The sequence below is a fragment of the Ictidomys tridecemlineatus genome, chromosome 13, assembly GCF_052094955.1.
Source record: "Ictidomys tridecemlineatus isolate mIctTri1 chromosome 13, mIctTri1.hap1, whole genome shotgun sequence".
NCBI classification, from domain to species: Eukaryota; Metazoa; Chordata; class Mammalia; order Rodentia; family Sciuridae; genus Ictidomys; species Ictidomys tridecemlineatus.
Genome location: NC_135489.1, coordinates 24,764,502 through 24,782,099, shown reverse-complemented (window position 1 = coordinate 24,782,099; position 17,598 = coordinate 24,764,502).

Genomic DNA, 17,598 nt, shown 5'->3' with positions numbered 1-17,598 from the left:
GGGTTGGGAGACACCTGACCATCAGGGCCTGTTACAGGCTGATGGGCAGCCCTTGCTTCAGAGCAGGGCTGGCCAAGGTTTTCTTGGGTTGCAACACCGGCTGCCATTTTTTTTCTGAACCTCAAACTCCATCGCAGTGTCTGCTTCTGAAAAACTCCTCCTGAGACAAAAGGATACTGCATAAGATGGGTCACCCCCAGACTCAGTAAGGTGATCTTACTGTAATCATTAGCTTATACTTTACTGTGAATGAATTTCCATGAATATGAATGAATCTTAAGAAATCTTTACAGAGAACAAGTTGTTGCACAGGGACCTTAAGACAGTATGGAGGGGGAAATGCATAAGACAAGGAGGGTAAGAGATGATGGGGTTTTTTTAAAAAAAAGACATAATAGACTGAATTGTACACTTAAAAGGGGCAAAGTGTGTGGTATTTGAATTACATCTCAATAAAACTGTTTATGAAATATTGAGAGAGAAAACGGATTGATCTAAGTTGTCCAGACCCTCCTAGGCTGTTTCAGAAAATCCCAGTACCACAGAGCAACATCAGGAACTGGAGAAACCCATCCAAGACCTTTGGCCCCTCAGCAAAGCTGCCCATCCCCTGAGAGGAGGTTGAGCATGTCGAAGGGATGGGTAAGCTGCCTGGGGGGCTTTGCTGGCCCCTCCTTCATTCCTGTGCCCCAGAATCCACAAGGAGGAGCCCTCCTGCCAGACAACTCCTCAGGCCGCCATTTTGTTCTCTAAGAACTGAGGTCAGCGGACTTTCCCGTGAAGGGCCCTGGAGCAATGTGGTATCTGTTGTAACGACCCAACCCTGACACAAGAGTGCAAAAGCAGATCTAGACAACTCACTATGAATGGACACAACTGTGTTTCAATCAAACCTTCCTTACAAAAATAGGCAGTGGACCAGAGGTAACCCATGTATTCTAGTTTGCTGACCTCTGTGCTAGAATCCTGGGTCAACCTCCTTGGAAGGTTTTCCCTATTTGTTACCCAACCAGGCATCATGTTCTCTGTCTTCTAGGCCCCGCTGGAGCAGTGGTCTATACATATTTGACATATATTTTAGTTCAACTAGCAGCAGAGATTCATAGATATGGTTCCTACTCTCAAGAGGCCCAGCCTAGCTCAGGAGATGCCAGGTTTCTATTGTCACAACTAAAAGGCTCAGGGGTCACTCCAGGTAAACTGGGCTAACTGGGCTGCACGAAATAACCACACAAGAGACACAAATACCTTTTTCTTTGGAGTCGCTATGATGGCTCCTCTGACCTTAAGGGTCAGCAGGAAGAGAGAGAGCGAGAGCCCACGCTGACCCCTTTTATTGAGAAGAAGCTATTTAAATGAGGCAAGGGGTCAGGTTTCAGGGGGTTGAGTCTATCTTCATGATGTCCACTATCTTCATGATGACACCTGGGTAGGCCACACACAAGGGCACAGTAAGAGAAGGGGACACACACAAGGCACTTCCATGGAAGATTCTATCCTAAACAGGGCAAGGGGTTATATTACAAAGGAACAGGTGAGCATAGCTTCACCCACGGGGCTATAGCAAGACACACCCATGCAGGACACACTGACCCTCGAACCCAAGAAGGGTGGGGAAAGCTCTGCCACATTTCTGTGACTGAGCACCTCAGCACCCAGCTGGGGAGTGTGACTCAGTCACATGCAAGGTTGGTCTCCCACAAGGAGATATGTCCAAAAGCAGGTAGTTCTCATTCAGTGGAAAAGCAGGTTCTCAGGTGTATGTTTGGGCCAAAAGCATCCCTGGCAACCTCACCAGGGTTCCGATCCTTAACTCTGAGGGCACTCATGCTGGGCTAACCAACTGTCATCTGTGGTCCCTTCCTGCCATGTTGTCCTACACGTGTGCAGAGGATTTGCCTTTTTCAAGCTAATCTTGGAAACAAGGACAGATATAATCCCAGCTTGCCCCTGTGCCAGATCCGACAGGTATTGCTTTGGCTCAAAGTCACAGGAGTGTGCACGAGGAAGAGTGTTGTATGGCAAAGCCTTGGCTGGGTGTGGGCTCAGACACCATGCTCCTGTGTCCCCCGCCTGCTCAGTCTATTTCAGCTTCTCCCTCGCTGGGCCTGGACATCCAAGCAAGGCTTTCTCAGCTGGGATCAGCAGCCTGCCCTCCCAGTCTCGGCCAGGCTCTGTCTGTGTGCACCCCCTAGTGGCTCCTTGGCTGGGAAGCCAGGGAGAGTAAGCAGGGAGGAAGGGCCAGGGATTGAGATGGGGCTGTTTCTACCAGGCTCCTCCTCGCCCACAGGAACCCAGCCTCCCCTGGGGGTTCTGGAATGCATTCAGAGCTTGCAGAAGGAGCCAAGTTCATTCCTAATCTGATACCTTTCATTCTTTCAACTGGGATGCTTCATTCAGTCCAACGGCAGGAGACACCGGGCACTGCGGATCACTTAGATAGGCTGCGGAAGTGCCCCGGGCACTTAAGATCTTCTAAGGGCCCTGGGGACCCCTCAGGTGAAGAGGGAGCTGTGAATTTTTCTTTGGGGGAGTCATCCTTTGTCCCTGCCCCCAGTTCCTGCACCTTCAGTGTCTTCCACAGCAGGGTCTCCTGGGGAAAGGAAGGACAATCTGCCCATCTCTCCGACTTGTGTTATGTCTGAGAGCCACATGGCCATGAGTCTCGATGAAGGTGGCCTCAGCACTGCTGTTGATGCCCACAGTGTTGGCTGTGCCACCCTTGGTCAGGCTGAGGTGCTGCTGAAGCCACCTTCAACTCCAGCGCCCTGCCTTCCCCATAGCCTTTCTTGGCCACCCCCACCCCACGGCCCACTCCCCCCGCCCACTCTCAGAATGTACTCTGTCACCTGAAGATGGGGCGCTGATGTTCTTCTCCAGGACCACCTGCCTCTTCCAGCCCGTGTCTTTTGCAAACGAGCATGGGTCCAGGAGCCAAAGGCCCGTGCTTTCATTCCAAAGCAGCCCTCAAGGCCAGGTGACATTGGACGAGCCACTCTCCCTCAGCAACGAGGGGACTGGTTGTGGCCAGTATTTCTGAAATTGCCTGCGCATTAGAATCATCCAGGAAACCTTTTAAAGTGCCATTGGTTGCTGGGAGCTGACCCCAGACAGTCTGATTCATTTGGTGCGGTGAAGGACCCAGCCGCCAGGGATGGTTATAAAGTCTTGAGATGATGCTCAGGTACAGCCAAGTGGAGTTCCCGTTCAAGGCACCGGCCAACAGAGGGGTCAAGTTTGTCAGTCAGACCATGTCCCTCCTCTGTTTAAAACCTGCCAATGACTCCCTCTGCTACTCAGGGTAAACCCAAGGTCCTTTGCACAGCCTGCCAGGCACAACAGTTGGACCTCAGCTCCCACCTCTTCCCTCTCAACCAAAGGTGTTTCTAGGCCGCTCCTGCCTCAGGGCCTTGGCACCTACTGTTGCCTCCACCTGGAACACTTTCTCAGAGAGCCAAGGCTCAATCTCACCTCCTTCAGGTCCCTACCCAAGTGACTCCTTGTGAAAGAAGCCTCCTGGGACCACCCTGCCTCTGCCAGCAAGCCGCCCTACCTCTCCCTGGCCCCCACCCTGCTCTGTTTCTTAATGGTTCAGCTGCACCTGATCTGTTCTGTTTGCCGACTCTCTCTCCATGCACAGAGTAAGCTTCAGGACATCAGGGACTTCGTTTTGCTCATGGCTGTGTCCCCAGCTCCCAAAATCATGCTGTCAAATGACAATGACGCAGGCTTGCCTAAAGGAAGCTGTGTTCTTAACAAAAACACGGGGGGAGTCACAGCTTCAAGCACTCAGCCTCTTTATAGGTGATGTCCAACATGGAAGTTGTTCTAAGGGACAGTGGGAACATTCCTTGCCAGAGGCTCTTGGGGACCAGGACGTTCAGGCAACACCCGCTGCCTCCGCACCCCTGGAGCAAGAGGCCTTAGGGCCTTGGCACATACTGTGCCGTCAGGGCAGCCCCCATCTCACCGGAGCACCAGCCCCAAGCTTGGGCCCAAGGTCCCCTCCATCTGAAGTTTTCCCAGAGAGGAGAGAGCACCCAGGCCCCGGCCACCGCTGCTGCCACCGCACCTGGGCAGAGGGCTGTGCCAGGAGAGCACTTCCCATTTCTGCATCTCACCGCTTGAACACTCAGCGGCTGCCCAAATGAAGTCATGTGGTTCGATGGCAGCTCTCTGGGTGTAAATGCCACCCTATCATTGTCCTCGAGACGCTTCTGAAAAAAGAGCCGTTTTTTACCCGAAGCCTAATTCAGTTAATGTTCCCAAAACAAATGAAGGGTAGAAAGCATTAGTGGTGTCCGGGCTCCTCTCTGTTTAAAGACCCTCCGCTTTGTCCCCCTGGAACCCACAAAACCCCCAACCCCAGGAACCACACTGGGTTTACCCCTGGGAGGGGTGGAAAGGGACGCCCAAGGGCATCTACTCATGTACCCAGGGTCCCAGCACCAAACTGGTCCCAAGGGACACAAGAGAAGCTGTGATCCCAGAGGCTAACTAGGGTCTATGACCTTGAGGGTGGGCCAAGGACACCCATGAACAGGACAAAGCAAGATGGAGCATAGTTCTTAATCTCAGCATCAATGAGCGAGTTCATCCCACGAGGCAGCCTGGAAGTGCTCCATCCGTTCTGGAAGAGAGAGATCAGGCTGGGCTGGGATTGTTCTGGAAGCCTGATGGCCCCACCCCAAGCCCACTTCCTCCAGGAAGCCTTCCCCACTCCACAGCTGCTCTTGTGCAGGTCTGCAGCTCTCAGGTGGCACTGAGCCATCGTCACCACCACTGCTAATGTAGGCCCAGGTGGAGTCACTCCCGCGGGGCACCTGCTCTGGTTACGTGGGTGGGATCTCACCAAACCTCACACCCTAGAAATGGAGGACCCGTGTGGGTGTGGGCGTGGACCTCGATGGGGCCTCAGTGGGGTATGGGTTCACTGCAGGACTCTCCCCTATGAGGGTACAGTGTTCTAGATGTGTGGGGCCATGTTTCCTACTCCTTTGTCCCCTTACCAGTACCTCTCACAGTATCCGTACCCTGCAAATACATTGGCTAAACTAATGGAGGAACGGAAGGTACCCGCAGAGTTGGGATCTAACTTGAGCCTTCAAGGACGAGGCAATCCACAAAGTCCCAGAAGGAGGGGTGTTGTCCAGGACTCCAGCAGCATCTTTCTGTGATCCACCCCCCTGCCGGGGTCTCACAGATCACTCCTGGTTACCAGCAGGGAGGGCCACCAGAGGCCTGATGGAGATGGTTTGCCAACTACCTCCATTCTGCATCTGCACTAGCTGTATGCACACCAAGGTCATCTTTATACCCCAGGAAGCCAGCGTGGTGCCTGGCACATGGTGGTCTCCACATGGCATGCACTGGGGGGAACTGAATACCTCCCACCCGTTGGTAAGACTGCAGCAGCCAAGACCCTGGGCTTTGGAGAAGTGTATGCAGGGGCAGGAGCCCAGGGGAAATGCCCCCTTCTGCTGGGCTCCACTCTGCAGCCTGAGGTTCTGCAGAAGCAAAAGGATCCCAAGGCTCACACAGCCACTGAGCTCTGCCAAGTACAAGCTCTAACATCTGCTCTGAAGGCCTGTCACATACAAGACCACGAGGCCAGAGGCATCCCCCTGCAGCTGAGTTGGGAGAAGCACAGCCCAGTGCCTCACAGCCAGCACATGACCAAAGCGAGGTGGCTGGGCAGAGTGGCATCTGGGTGGGAGGCAGCATCCTAAGGACAGGAGGATGCAGAATTCAGAGCGGGGACCAGGGTGGCTAGAGTCCTCACAAAGCCTGTCCTTCGTGAGCACTAGGTTCCCAAATTTGCAAAATCTCCTGTCTGCAGGAGAATCGAATCCATGAGGAATGTGGACTGGGAAAATCCTAAATGCAACGCAGCAGCGGTAAAAGGAGACATTAGGGTACCCCTTCCTCCTGTCCACGCCCCTCCGTCCAACAAAATAAAGAGAGACAGAGACAGAGAGAGAGAGAGAGAGACTGAAGAAAATGTCACGGCAGCAGTCCCAGTTCCTGTCTCCCCCGCTCCCGTCTGCACTCTGCAGGAAAGTCCCTTTTGGTTCACCAGATGATGTAGGTGCTGCTGGCAAGAGACTCCTGGGAACTGGCTGCCAAGCTCCTCCAGCCCAGAAAGAGCTGTGAGCTCCTCTGGAGCAAAGCTTGGGAGCCATTTACCTCCTGCACCGCACGCACAGCAGTGGGGCCACTGGTAGACTCTGGGGTGGAAGATGGGCCTTCCTTCATTCCAGCCTTGTGGCTTAGTCGCCGCTACTCCTCTCCTTTTCGGGGTGTTCTAGTGGACACCAGGATTTGCCCGAAGCCCCACATGGTCAGTCCAGGGGCCAGACACTCCCAGCCCTACCCAAGTGTGGAGCAGACACATGGCCCCAGGCCACGTCCCTGCTTCTTTCCTTACTCAGAACCTCTGTTCCCTTGGGTGTGCCACGGGAACCCTAATCATGCCCTCCCCTCACTAACTGGGGACTGTTAGCATGGCACAGGGGACACTGGGCATGTAGTCCTGGAGGAAACTCCAAGGGCTCCAGGTTGATTATTGTCACTGCCTCTGCGTGGCTAGTGAAGGAGGGGGAGGGTCTGCCAGGCTGCCTGGGGCAGGGTGAGGCCTGGCTGGGATCCTCTCCTCCTCTTAACAGGTCTGCAGTCAGGAGGCAGGAAGCAAGACCAGGTGTGGGCACACAGCTCAGGGGAGAGGGTGCACCTGGCCAGGGCAGGGCCATGGGGGTTGGAGGGGACCATCTGTATTCAGGCTCTTGCCTACAGAGTGGCTGGGGCCCGGGGGAGCAGGACAAACAGGAAGCTGCAGAACCACAAGGCTATTCAGGAGCCTCCCGACTTGTTCCCAGATCGGGGGTGGAAGAGCCCGAGAAAGGGCACTCAGTGTGGCCCAGGCTGGACTGGAGCATCATGAGATTCCCAGAGACCTCCTGGGTCCTCGGAGGCCTGTCTGCCTCCGCGTTTCTGCTAGACTCCCCCTTGCAGAGCGTGGGTGCCCTCTTCAGAGGCAGGAATTCTGCCAAACTGAATTGAAATACTTGGTGGGGCCCCCAGGGGCGGGCTCCCCGCCTGGCACCGCTGGGAACCCAAAGGGAAGCTAGAGAGCCTTCCTGCTGTCTAGGTGACTCCAGACCCTTGTGAACACTTCAGGAAGAAACGTGGCAGGGACAGGGCAGCCACCGTGGCTGCCGCCCAGGGCAGAGTGCAAGGATCCAGAAGATCAGGAAAGTGCTTGGAGCAGAGAAACGGGACACTGCCATGTGATGGGGGTGGTGAGGACAGCCTCCTAGGTGGGGGCCTGGTGGCAGCTCATGTGGGATGGCTCTTCGTGGTGATTCGGCCCTTAGTGGGTTTTGACTGTTACCGCCCCAAACCTGTGTTTCTCTCATCTGTAGAATGGAGAAGATAATACACTTGGCCATGAGCGGTCCCTATGATCCAATGAGGTCACTCACACAGCATTTTAAGCAGAGTGTCCCTCACGGAGCAAGCCTCAGCAACATTCGCTGTGATTAAGGAGGGAGGCCTTGAACTTACCAAAACAAGGGGAAGAAGGACCCGACAGGGGTGGCCCCGGGGGACAGGAGAGGTCAATCCAGTCCATCAATTTAGGTCTGAGCTACTCAAATGAAGTCACCCAAGAAGTCGCTATGTGCAGGCTTCAGAGGAGAAGTGTGCGGTGGAACCAGCATCATCGCTCTTTAGAAAGCAAAGGGTCTGGCCCTGTCCTCCTGCTCTCAGGTCAGCGTTTCCCCTGATTCTTTCAGGGTGTATTTAAGTGTGTCCTCGTCCAGGATGCTGTGCTGGGGGTCGTGGCCCTGCAGAGCGCTCAGAGGGTCTTCACCTTCGAGGAGTTGGCAGGTGACAAGTGGATGCACACAGATCCTAGGGGGAGAGGTGGCTTCAGGGGGCCACATCTCAAATGGGGCCAGGGCACTGCTGAGGATGGGATCCCAGCCCCCACCCCCACCCGCCAGGCCCTGCAGTGCTGGGCAGGCCTGCTGCTGCTGCCGCCGAGGTCAAGGGCAAATGGGCCTCTGCTCACCCAAGTGGAAACGAGCAGCGGTAGAGATCTGCCGAGAAATTCCAGCACCAGGGCAGAACGTCCCCGTCAGCCTCCCTTTACTGAATTTAAAACCCTCAGCCCCGCGGTAGAGGATTTGTTCTGTGTTCACAGAGAAGTGGTCTGTGAAGATCTAACCTTGGCTTTGACTTTCTCCCTGCTTTCCTTGCAGATCAGAGCCACAGGGGCCTTAACTCTCAATCCACTAAAAAAAAAAAAAAAAAACCCAGCTCCCTGTGGGGGTTAGTGAGAGGGTGCAGTGTGTTACAGTGTTATGTCTGCTATGGGAGGTACCTCAGTGACACTGTAAGAAGGAGTCCTAGGGGTTGGGGTTGTCGTTCAAGGGTAGAGCCCTCGCCTAGCATATGTGAGACCATGGGTTCAACCACTAGCACTACCAAAAAAAAAAAAGATGGAGTCTTTTATCATCCCCATTTTACAGATGAGAAAACGGAGGCTTAGCAAGGATTAGTAAGCTACCCAACACTCATATAGCTAGAAGGGAACAGAACAGATATATTCATCAGAGTTGTGCATCAGCATCTGGTTGTAACCACTACTCTCTGCCAGTTCCCAGCTTGGAGATGTATTTTAGGAAGCCCTTACAAGACTCTAAAACTTTTCTTACTGACCCTTTCTATGTTAGAATATAGAATATAACTGAGCAACTGTGATTTGTGTAGAAAAGGACAATGGTTTGTACACAGACAAGGACCGTATCTGGTGGGGAAATATGTTTTATTTGGCTAAAATGATGTTTTTGATATTTAGTTTTTTTACTTTAATTTCTTTTAAAATTAAACAAAAAAAAAAAATTGCCTCCCTTAGATCCTGTTTTCACACCTTTCCCTATTTAATTGCCTGCTTGTCTACAGAAAGCATTTGAAACTGTGGCCCCTGGTAGAGCCCACATCCCTGTGCCCTGGGACTTCAAGATTGGTGCCTGGGAGGCTGGTTTTGAAAGTACTCCACCTTCTGTCCCTCCGGTGATACTTTGGGGCCACCTCACCTGCACTGAGAATTTAGATCAAGTGCCCAATACACTCTCGTCCCTTCCCTACTCCACCAACTTGGCCTCCCCCGTCGGCCCTGCAGAGGACTCCACAGTCCCAAACCAAAAAATCCTGTGTTCCCAAGGCTCAAAGTCCAGCACTAACTCGTGGTCTTGGCCAGACCGAGGTAGCCCATGAGGCCTGGCACGGACAGAGGCCTCCGAGCTCAGCCTGGGCTATTGCCCTTGGGCCTAAGGAGGCTGCAAACCCTGGACAGCCCCTTCCCAGCTCTCAGAGCCCTGCGCAGCCGAGGCGGGACTCCAAGCCCAGGAGATGACTGGCTGATCCCCGGGCGTCCCAAGGTCTGTGGGCACCCCTGTGTTGACATGTGCCTGGACCCAATCTCCAGCAACCTTGTCTCGAAACCAGGAAAGAGCCTTCTGATGGGAAAACTACCGTGGAAGGAGGGAGGGAGAGAGAAAGAGAGAAAGAGAGAGAAAGAGAGAAAGGGAACAAGAAAGCAAGGGAGAAATGCAGAATAAACCAGTTCAAAAGATGTGGTTTTCTTCTTGTGGCTAAATGCAAGGGCTGGGTGGTTTAAGGAAAGCTCTGAGCCCAGATTGTGGGGCAGTTAAAGACAGGGTGGGGCTGGGCAGAGTCCTGAGAACAGAGCCCGTCTGTGGAGGGTGCCCTGCCCAGGGGAGAGGCAGAGCAGGAGGGCGGGCGGCTCCCCTCACCTGGATGGCTGCCCTGGGCTGGGGCTTCTGGTTTCCCTGATAAAAAGCCTTCACAAGGACGACTCACCCAGGAACTGGGCTCCATCTGGGAGGGCAGCTGCCAGAGCCAAAGCTGTGCCAGAGAAGATCCGGACACAAGGTGAGCCTGCCCAGGGGCCAGAGCAGGGGCTCTGCAAACAAACCTGCATAGGAAGAGCCCTGGGATGAGAAATCAGGTTTTAATTCTGGGGCGAGGCCTCAGGGCTTGGACGGGGTCATGCACAGTTCCAAGTAGCTAAGGATCCAGACCCCTTCTCGAGGCTGCCTTTCTGCCTGCTCCTTGGGCGCAGGAGCATCAAGATGCCTGAGAGACAGCCTGAGGATAGCTAGATCCATATGACACTGTATTTGCCAGACATGGGTCAAATTCTATCATTTCATCCCCACATGTCTAAAAAGAAGTAAGGGAGAAATAAAGAACAAACTGTTGCTGCTGCTGTTTTGCAGAAGGAAAGGAAATAGACACAGAAGGCTGAGTGACTGGAGGGATGGGGGGCAGGCAGTGAGCACTGTGTCTTCATCACTGATGACAGGCTGGCTCATTGCAGAAAGTGAGAGGGCCCAATATGAGATGACTTCCTATTCAGCCCCAACCCACGCACATACGCAGGAGAAGCACCTCACCCTCCAGGAGGCCAATGCCCTGGCTTCCTGATCTAGAGGAGGGCGAGGGGCGTGGGGCCACCTGGCCCCTTCCACTCTGAGAGATGAGGCTCAGCACTGTCACAACCAAGTCAGACCTCAGTGCAGAGCAGCCTTTGACCACAGCCTCCACTGTGACTATCGTACCCAGGAATTGGAATTTTCTGGTAAATTGCAATTTCTGGGTATTATACATCTTAGTGGCTTTCATTATTGTTGCTGGAAACTTCCTTAGAATGGCTGTGTGAGCAATCATCCCAGGGCTACTGTCAGCCCATCCAGGGAGGTCCCCAACAGGTCCCGAAGGTGGCCATGGGGCGGAACGTCAACGCATGTGGATTGGATGTCTTTTCAGCCAGACCTCCTGGTTCCCATGGGAACTGAACAGCTGCCCCAGCTCCTGGACCTCACCCCTGCCTCCACGCCAGGAGCCTCGAGTCTTCCCTCCTCTCAAATCTCTGTGCCTACCAAAGCCAGCAGGGACATCAGAGATCACGGAAGATGCTGCAAAGTGGCATTGTTGGCGCTAAGAGAACTTGGGAACCCCAGAGACCAGTGATTTGAAGCCCTTCATTTAAGCTCTCGGTGGCAGGGGGGACCCTCCTAAGTGGCTTCTGTGAGGATTAAAAGGGAGTTCCACTCACATGGCCCTGAGCACAGTGTGCAGCCCAGAGATGCTGTCCATGGATGGTGTTGACCATTAATTTCCTAGACCAGCTCCTGAGTTTACTGATAGAGAAACTGAGGCTAGGGAAGTGGTATTGAATGAAAATGTGTACCTGGCATTTCTTATTAGCATTTGACAGGCATTTCCTTATTTATTTTATGAAATCAGATGAAGAATCATTAGGGATCCACAGAGGTTAAGAAGTTTCCTCAAAGTCATCCAAGATAGTAAGTGGTTATGGTCAGATTCACTGGAAAATGGCCTGGAGGAGTGGCCCACAGAGGGTCTCTGCCCGCCCGGTACCCAGTAGACTCAAAAATGTGGTGAATGAATGAAAGAAGGAGTGGAGAGATGCACATGGAAGATCTGAGTTCAGACATCACTGATGAGTCATTCACCACCACCAAGGAGACTGGCACTAATTTTCATGGGACCATGGTAGGTCAAAGGAACTTGACCCACCAAGGAAGTGTTTCTGGAGGGATCAAGGGTGTTTGCATTACAGAGGGGACCTCCCGTATTGCAGCCTACACTCAAGTCGCTATGCTGTGGCCAGATACAAAGTCCCCTCCAGCACGCTGGCTATTCTGGGGCATAAGAAAAGACCACTTAGTCTTGTTTTTATCATTCCGCAAGGAAGAAAGGAAAGGAAAGGAGATGAGACAAGAGTAAGTGCTGGGTTTGGAGGGGAGGAGGTTGTGTCTGTGCAGGGCGTGAGGAGTGCTGAGTGAGGAAGTGAGCAAGTGAGGGCTGGCAGAGGGAGGTTCTGGGGTGGGACTGGGTTCCATAGCTGGACCGCCCTCCTGTCTACTGACCACCTCTCTCCTCAGTGACTGGGCCACAGGAGCATTGCTCACAGAGTCTCCAGCCCCAAGGGTCCCTGTACATCGTGTCCAAAGTCTGAACCCCCCAAATAAAGACAGTTAAGTTCTTAGGTATGGGACCTTCCTGAAGTCTAAAATTTGAGGTGGGCCTGATAGCACCTGCCCGGTCTTCCCCTGTGAGATACCAGAAAGAGGGACTGGGAAGTAAAGGGATCAAAAAGAAGGGGACACAACAATGGCACGACCCCAAAGACCAAAAAAATAATAATAATAAAAATGCAGAGAAGACTGAAAAGCAGATATGAAAGCAACTGTCATGACTGACTGGATCCTGAGGAAAGAAAGAAAGAAGAGAAAAAGGAAGAGGTCGGGAGAGACTCTAAAGACCATATAAAGATTAATCAGAATCATTATGCCATCTCTTCTTAATGTTTGGTAGGTTTCACCAGTGAACTTGTTTGAGCCTGGTACTTTCTATTTTAGAAGGTTATTAATTATTGATTCAATTTATTTAATAGATATAGGCTTATTCAAATTGTCTTTCTCTTGTGTGAGTTTCAGTAAATGGTATCTTTCAAAGAATTGGTTCATTTCATTTAGATCATAAAATTGTTGAGCATAGAGTTGTTCATAATATTCTTTTTCATCCATTTTTATATCCACGGGATCTGTAGTGGTATCCCTTCTTTCATATATATTAGGAATTTGAGTCTTCTTTCTTTTTTTCTTAGCCTAAGATAGAGGTGTATCAACTTTATTGATCTTTATATAGAGACAGCTTTTTTGTTCATGTTCTCTATTGATTTCCAGTTTTCAACTTCATTGATTTCTGCTCTAATTCTTATTAATTATTTTCTTCTGTTCACTTTGGGTTGGATTGTCTTTTTCTGATTTCCTAAGGTGAAAGCTTAAATTGTTGATTTTAATCTTTCTCATTTTTAAGAAGCACATTCAATGCTATTAATTTTCCTCTAAGTACCGCTTTCACTGCATCCCACAAAGAATCTGAGGTGCTCAGAGGCCATCAGAGCAGAATGGCACAACCCTGGAGGGAAGTAAGTAACTACATTCTGATCTATGACAATAGAGAAAACCATGATTCCCTCTGACCTCTACAAGTCCACTGTCATCCAAAGATTAATAAAAACTGTCATTAAAAGGAAGGTTCTAGTTGCAAAAGTAACTATGAACATAGTGATTTCCTGATCTGGCCCCCACCCCTACGACCTTGTCAATTGGATTTTCTGGGGAAGTTGCAGAGATAAGAGCTTGAATGATCTCGGGGACTTACTCATTAATATGATCTACTTTATTCTTCACTTGTTGGAAAATACAGAGCTTCTCCCAGACCTTCTACAGAACCAGGTATTCAAGAGGTAGGCATATTGTCCAAAGAGAGACCTTTTCCTTCCAAGAAACTTTCAGACTCCATGGCCTTCTAGATGAGATAATGCCTCAGTCTCTAGACTCTAAATCATCACCCATTTCTGCAGGACTGTCTTCCACATCCTTCCAATCCGGCCTCACTCTGTCCTCTGCCCTCAGTCAAGGTCAGACCAAGTCCATATAGTGCAAGCTGGGCCGCTCAGCCAGTATTCATCACCAAAAATTCATCAACTTTAAGACACATCATACCTGCTAGAAAAAGGAGATAGGCTATTCTTCTAGAATAAAATGCACCCCATTTTATCTCAATTAAAGTTTTTTACTCCAATCGTTCCTTCTGTCCACATCTACCTTTGTTGCACATCCCAAGCACTCCTATGACATATCCTGACTTTTAGACTGCAAGTAAATGTCTTAAAGTTTACCTGATGCCCACACTCAGAAGCCATGGGCCTTGGCAAGACATGGTGACACTTCTGTATCATCAGCATGCTGGATCAGATAGGGGCAGGATTTTGTAAGTATTTTCATTTATTTCAGTAATCAAAAAAAAAATCAAGCATTTCCCACATTTCTGACATGAAATAGTTCCTCAAAACACAACCATGTAAAGTGATATGATCTCTGGCTTCAAGAAAATCACAGACCGGCAGACACTTAGCAACTGATATAGGGTCACACACAGTTAAGGCTCAAGGAATCCTATTTCAGCCCTTGTGGTAGGCACACCACAAATATGCATCTGTTCACTAGAGGGAAGGATAGAGAGACAGGTAGACAGGTGCATACATACTTACATACATAGAGTCGGATTTATGGATAAATGGTCCTTCCTCTATTAAAACCATCAGGATCCCAAACATAAACCAAGGAGACATCTAGACGGGGCATCAAAATTTAAATTCAGAAAGTAGCCTCAAGGTGAAGCCCCCAGGTGAAGACAAGCTATTACTAACCATTACCTCCTAAGGGGACTACAGCATTAATATTACATAAGGAGTTTTCAAAGTTACAAATGATTCTCAGGCTCCATCCTTAGAGATTTTGATTCAGTGGAGGGTAGTTTAATTCCTGGGCACCTGGATGTTTCCTAAAGCTTTCAGTATTATTCTGATGCATCATTGAATTTGAGAGCCTTTGGGAAAGAGCCCCAGAAACAAGGGTCACTTCAGCAGGAGAGGGTCAGGTAAGTACAATGGACCCAGGAAAGAGAGAGCACCAGGAAGATAGCAAGCTTCTTGGCTCAGCTGGGGCAGAAAGTAAGGCTCCCTGCACCCCTTGAACTAGACCTAAATCTGCTGGTGGGAGCCAAGAGAGTTGCACATGGTTCATATTAAAGTAACATATAAAATACACTAAAAAGTATACTTAATGCTAACATGGAAATGCTCACCTAGGTGTTCCCATCAAATCTCATAGGATAACTCTCTGCAAAGGAAAGAATGTATGGAAAAACGAGAAAGCATCTTAATATTTTCACAGTGTAAAGTATTATTTTTCAACAGTAGAAATGTGAACGGTGATTATCTCCTTCATTAAACCCTAAAAGGTCAACACTGTGGACTCAATCAGCTTAACTCATCCTCATCTTGTCATCGGCTTGTCCTGAAGCCACCAAAAAGTGGCTGATGAAGGCCTCCCATACTTCTCTACCAGGATCTGTCACTTTCCTGGCCTGAACAGTTCCACAAAACCCAGTTCAGAATTGCAATCCAGGAACCATCTCATGAGACACATACAAGCCTTTGAGCTTCACTTGAGAATGGACCCTTTCTAGAAGCCACTGGCTTTATCCCTGGTGAGCAGAAATTCAATCCCGTATAGGCAAACCATGAGTTAGAATTCTGCAGTCAGGATACAACATTGAGCTGCGTGAGCCTTTAAGAAAATCTATTATGTGAACACTAAATTCTCCTTCATTGCTAAATTAGAAAATTATTGTTCAGAGAAAATCCACACTCTACCAAAGGGTTTTCTACCAAGCTCTTGGAAATATGGGGCTCTTCCACGCTTTTCAGGACCAGAGCTGTAGTGTGAAATGAAGCACACCTAGGCGCTTCCACAGACAACGTTAGCATACTTACATCTTCATTTAGAATGGGCAGAGCCCTTGCAAGATAACAAAATTGCATCTGGCTAAATAGTCTCCAAGGTAAGAATCATCGAGCAACATGAACCTGATCCCAACACGATCCCAGAGCAGAGCATATCTGACACCGGCGTCAGCCCTCCTTGGATCACCATCCCTGGCTTCTTTCCTAAGCTTCTGCCTGTCTCCTGAACGTGCTGCTACCACTGCTTGTGACAACCTCTGTAAGCTGGCAAGAACCCAAGTTAGGCCCTGCATGGCTTTCGTGTACTAGATACCAAACGGAGATGTGGTTAGAATGCTACGCTCAGATTACGCCAGGTCACATAACATAAGGACGTTTGCTCCCGTCAGGAAATGGAAGGTGAGAGGGGGCTGCACAATAAAAGTCTCCCCATTTCTCCTTTCAATAGACTATTCTGAAAACAGTCTTCTTCTCAAAATTCCTCTGGAGAAAATCCAGTGTGCAGCTGGAACACATGTGTCAACTGCCACGCCTGTCCCCTTGGCTCACTGAGAAGTGACGCCTGCATGGTACCACGCTGCACAGCTCCATATATTTCTTTACCTCTCTTCCCATTTTTCTTAACCCTTCTATCCCTGGTCTTATACCTTGCAAATATAATATCAGCATATTAATTCTTGCTTAAATCTCTGCTTTCTGGAAGATATGAGCTAAAGAAATTGACCAAGAGTGGTACTAGAAAATAATTTTCAGGATGAATTTGAGAAGTTGAATGGCCTACCTTTCGTAAAGTAATAGGTATTTTCTTTCTGGTGGTACATGGCTGGTTATCATTCTTTAGCATTTGGTAGACTTGTGATTATTTCTATTTTCAATGTTGTTAATTGGGGTAAGTGCAGGTGGAGGAATTGGAAGGTCAAGTGACCACACCCTCCACCAGTATAGAGGAAATGTTACTTATGAGGATTGTGAACTATAGTGATTACTTATGACAGCATTAAAAAATTCATTTGAATAGTGGGACGAGGAAGCTGGTTTATGGCTCTAAAAATCAGATTACTTCTTTAGAATATTAAAGAAGGATTTTATTTCGTGCAACCTCAGGGAAAATTGTGTTGAAAATGAGACCCAGGATCTGATTGTAAGAGTTTCAGAACTATCATGAAGAGGAAATGCATAATTTTGGCAAATATTCTATGTGAAGAAATCAGAGTGCTGATAGGTAATATGTAGGCATCTGAGACTAGAAGAGGAGGTGTTGAGAGCCACAGCCAAAGGGGCCCCAGCAAACTTCCAGCTGCCAGCAAGCTTCAGACTGCCAGCTGATGATTGGCTCACAGTGGCCCCAGCAACATCTAGCTGATTGGCTCCTCTGCGGTGATGTTCATTGGGCTGTTTCCCTGCCCTTCAGACTGTCAGCTGATGATTGGCTCACAGCGGCCCCAGCAACATCTAGCTGATTGGCTCCTCCACGGAGCTGCTCATTGGGGGACTTCTTTGGCTCCGCCCACGCGACCCAGCCAATCGGCCTCAAGAGCAGGAGGATGGTGGGAGGTTGAGAGGCTGGTGTGGGGGAGAGAGGCTTGTGGAAGCCGGTGGTGGCAGTTGGGCTCTGAGGGTTTTTCCCTGGAGCTGTTTTGTTTGGCATTTGTAGTTCTAAAAATAAAGTTAGTTTCTTTTTGACAAGTGGCTCCTGATTTGTGCCAAGCCAGACTTCGGCAAGGAGGTATTAAGGTAGATGTTGAACTTGAACAACTAGAAACTCCAAACTCCATTAAATGCCTCCTTCACCTTTTCCAGAGAAGACTGGACTCTACTTTGCCCAGAGAAAGCATGCTGATCTCACTTGAAGTATTTGCTTCACTAGATGATGCTTGTCTTACTCAAGCAAGACAGACTCCAGCAACCCTCACTGTCTCCAGACTGGTAGCCAGGTCAGGTCCAGGAACTCAGATGGAGATGGAACATCCCTGTTCCAGGAAACAATGGCCCAAATAAATTATTTGGATTTTGAAAGCAACAGAAGTATAAAGACTTAAAACTTCTGTTTTAATGTCTCTGTTACCTTAGAAAACCACCAGTCTTGATTACGGACCAAGTTGTTCCAGGAATAAAAATGTTCTATGTTCCAGAACACATTCTGTTTCTTGGTCCACGTGATTAACAGA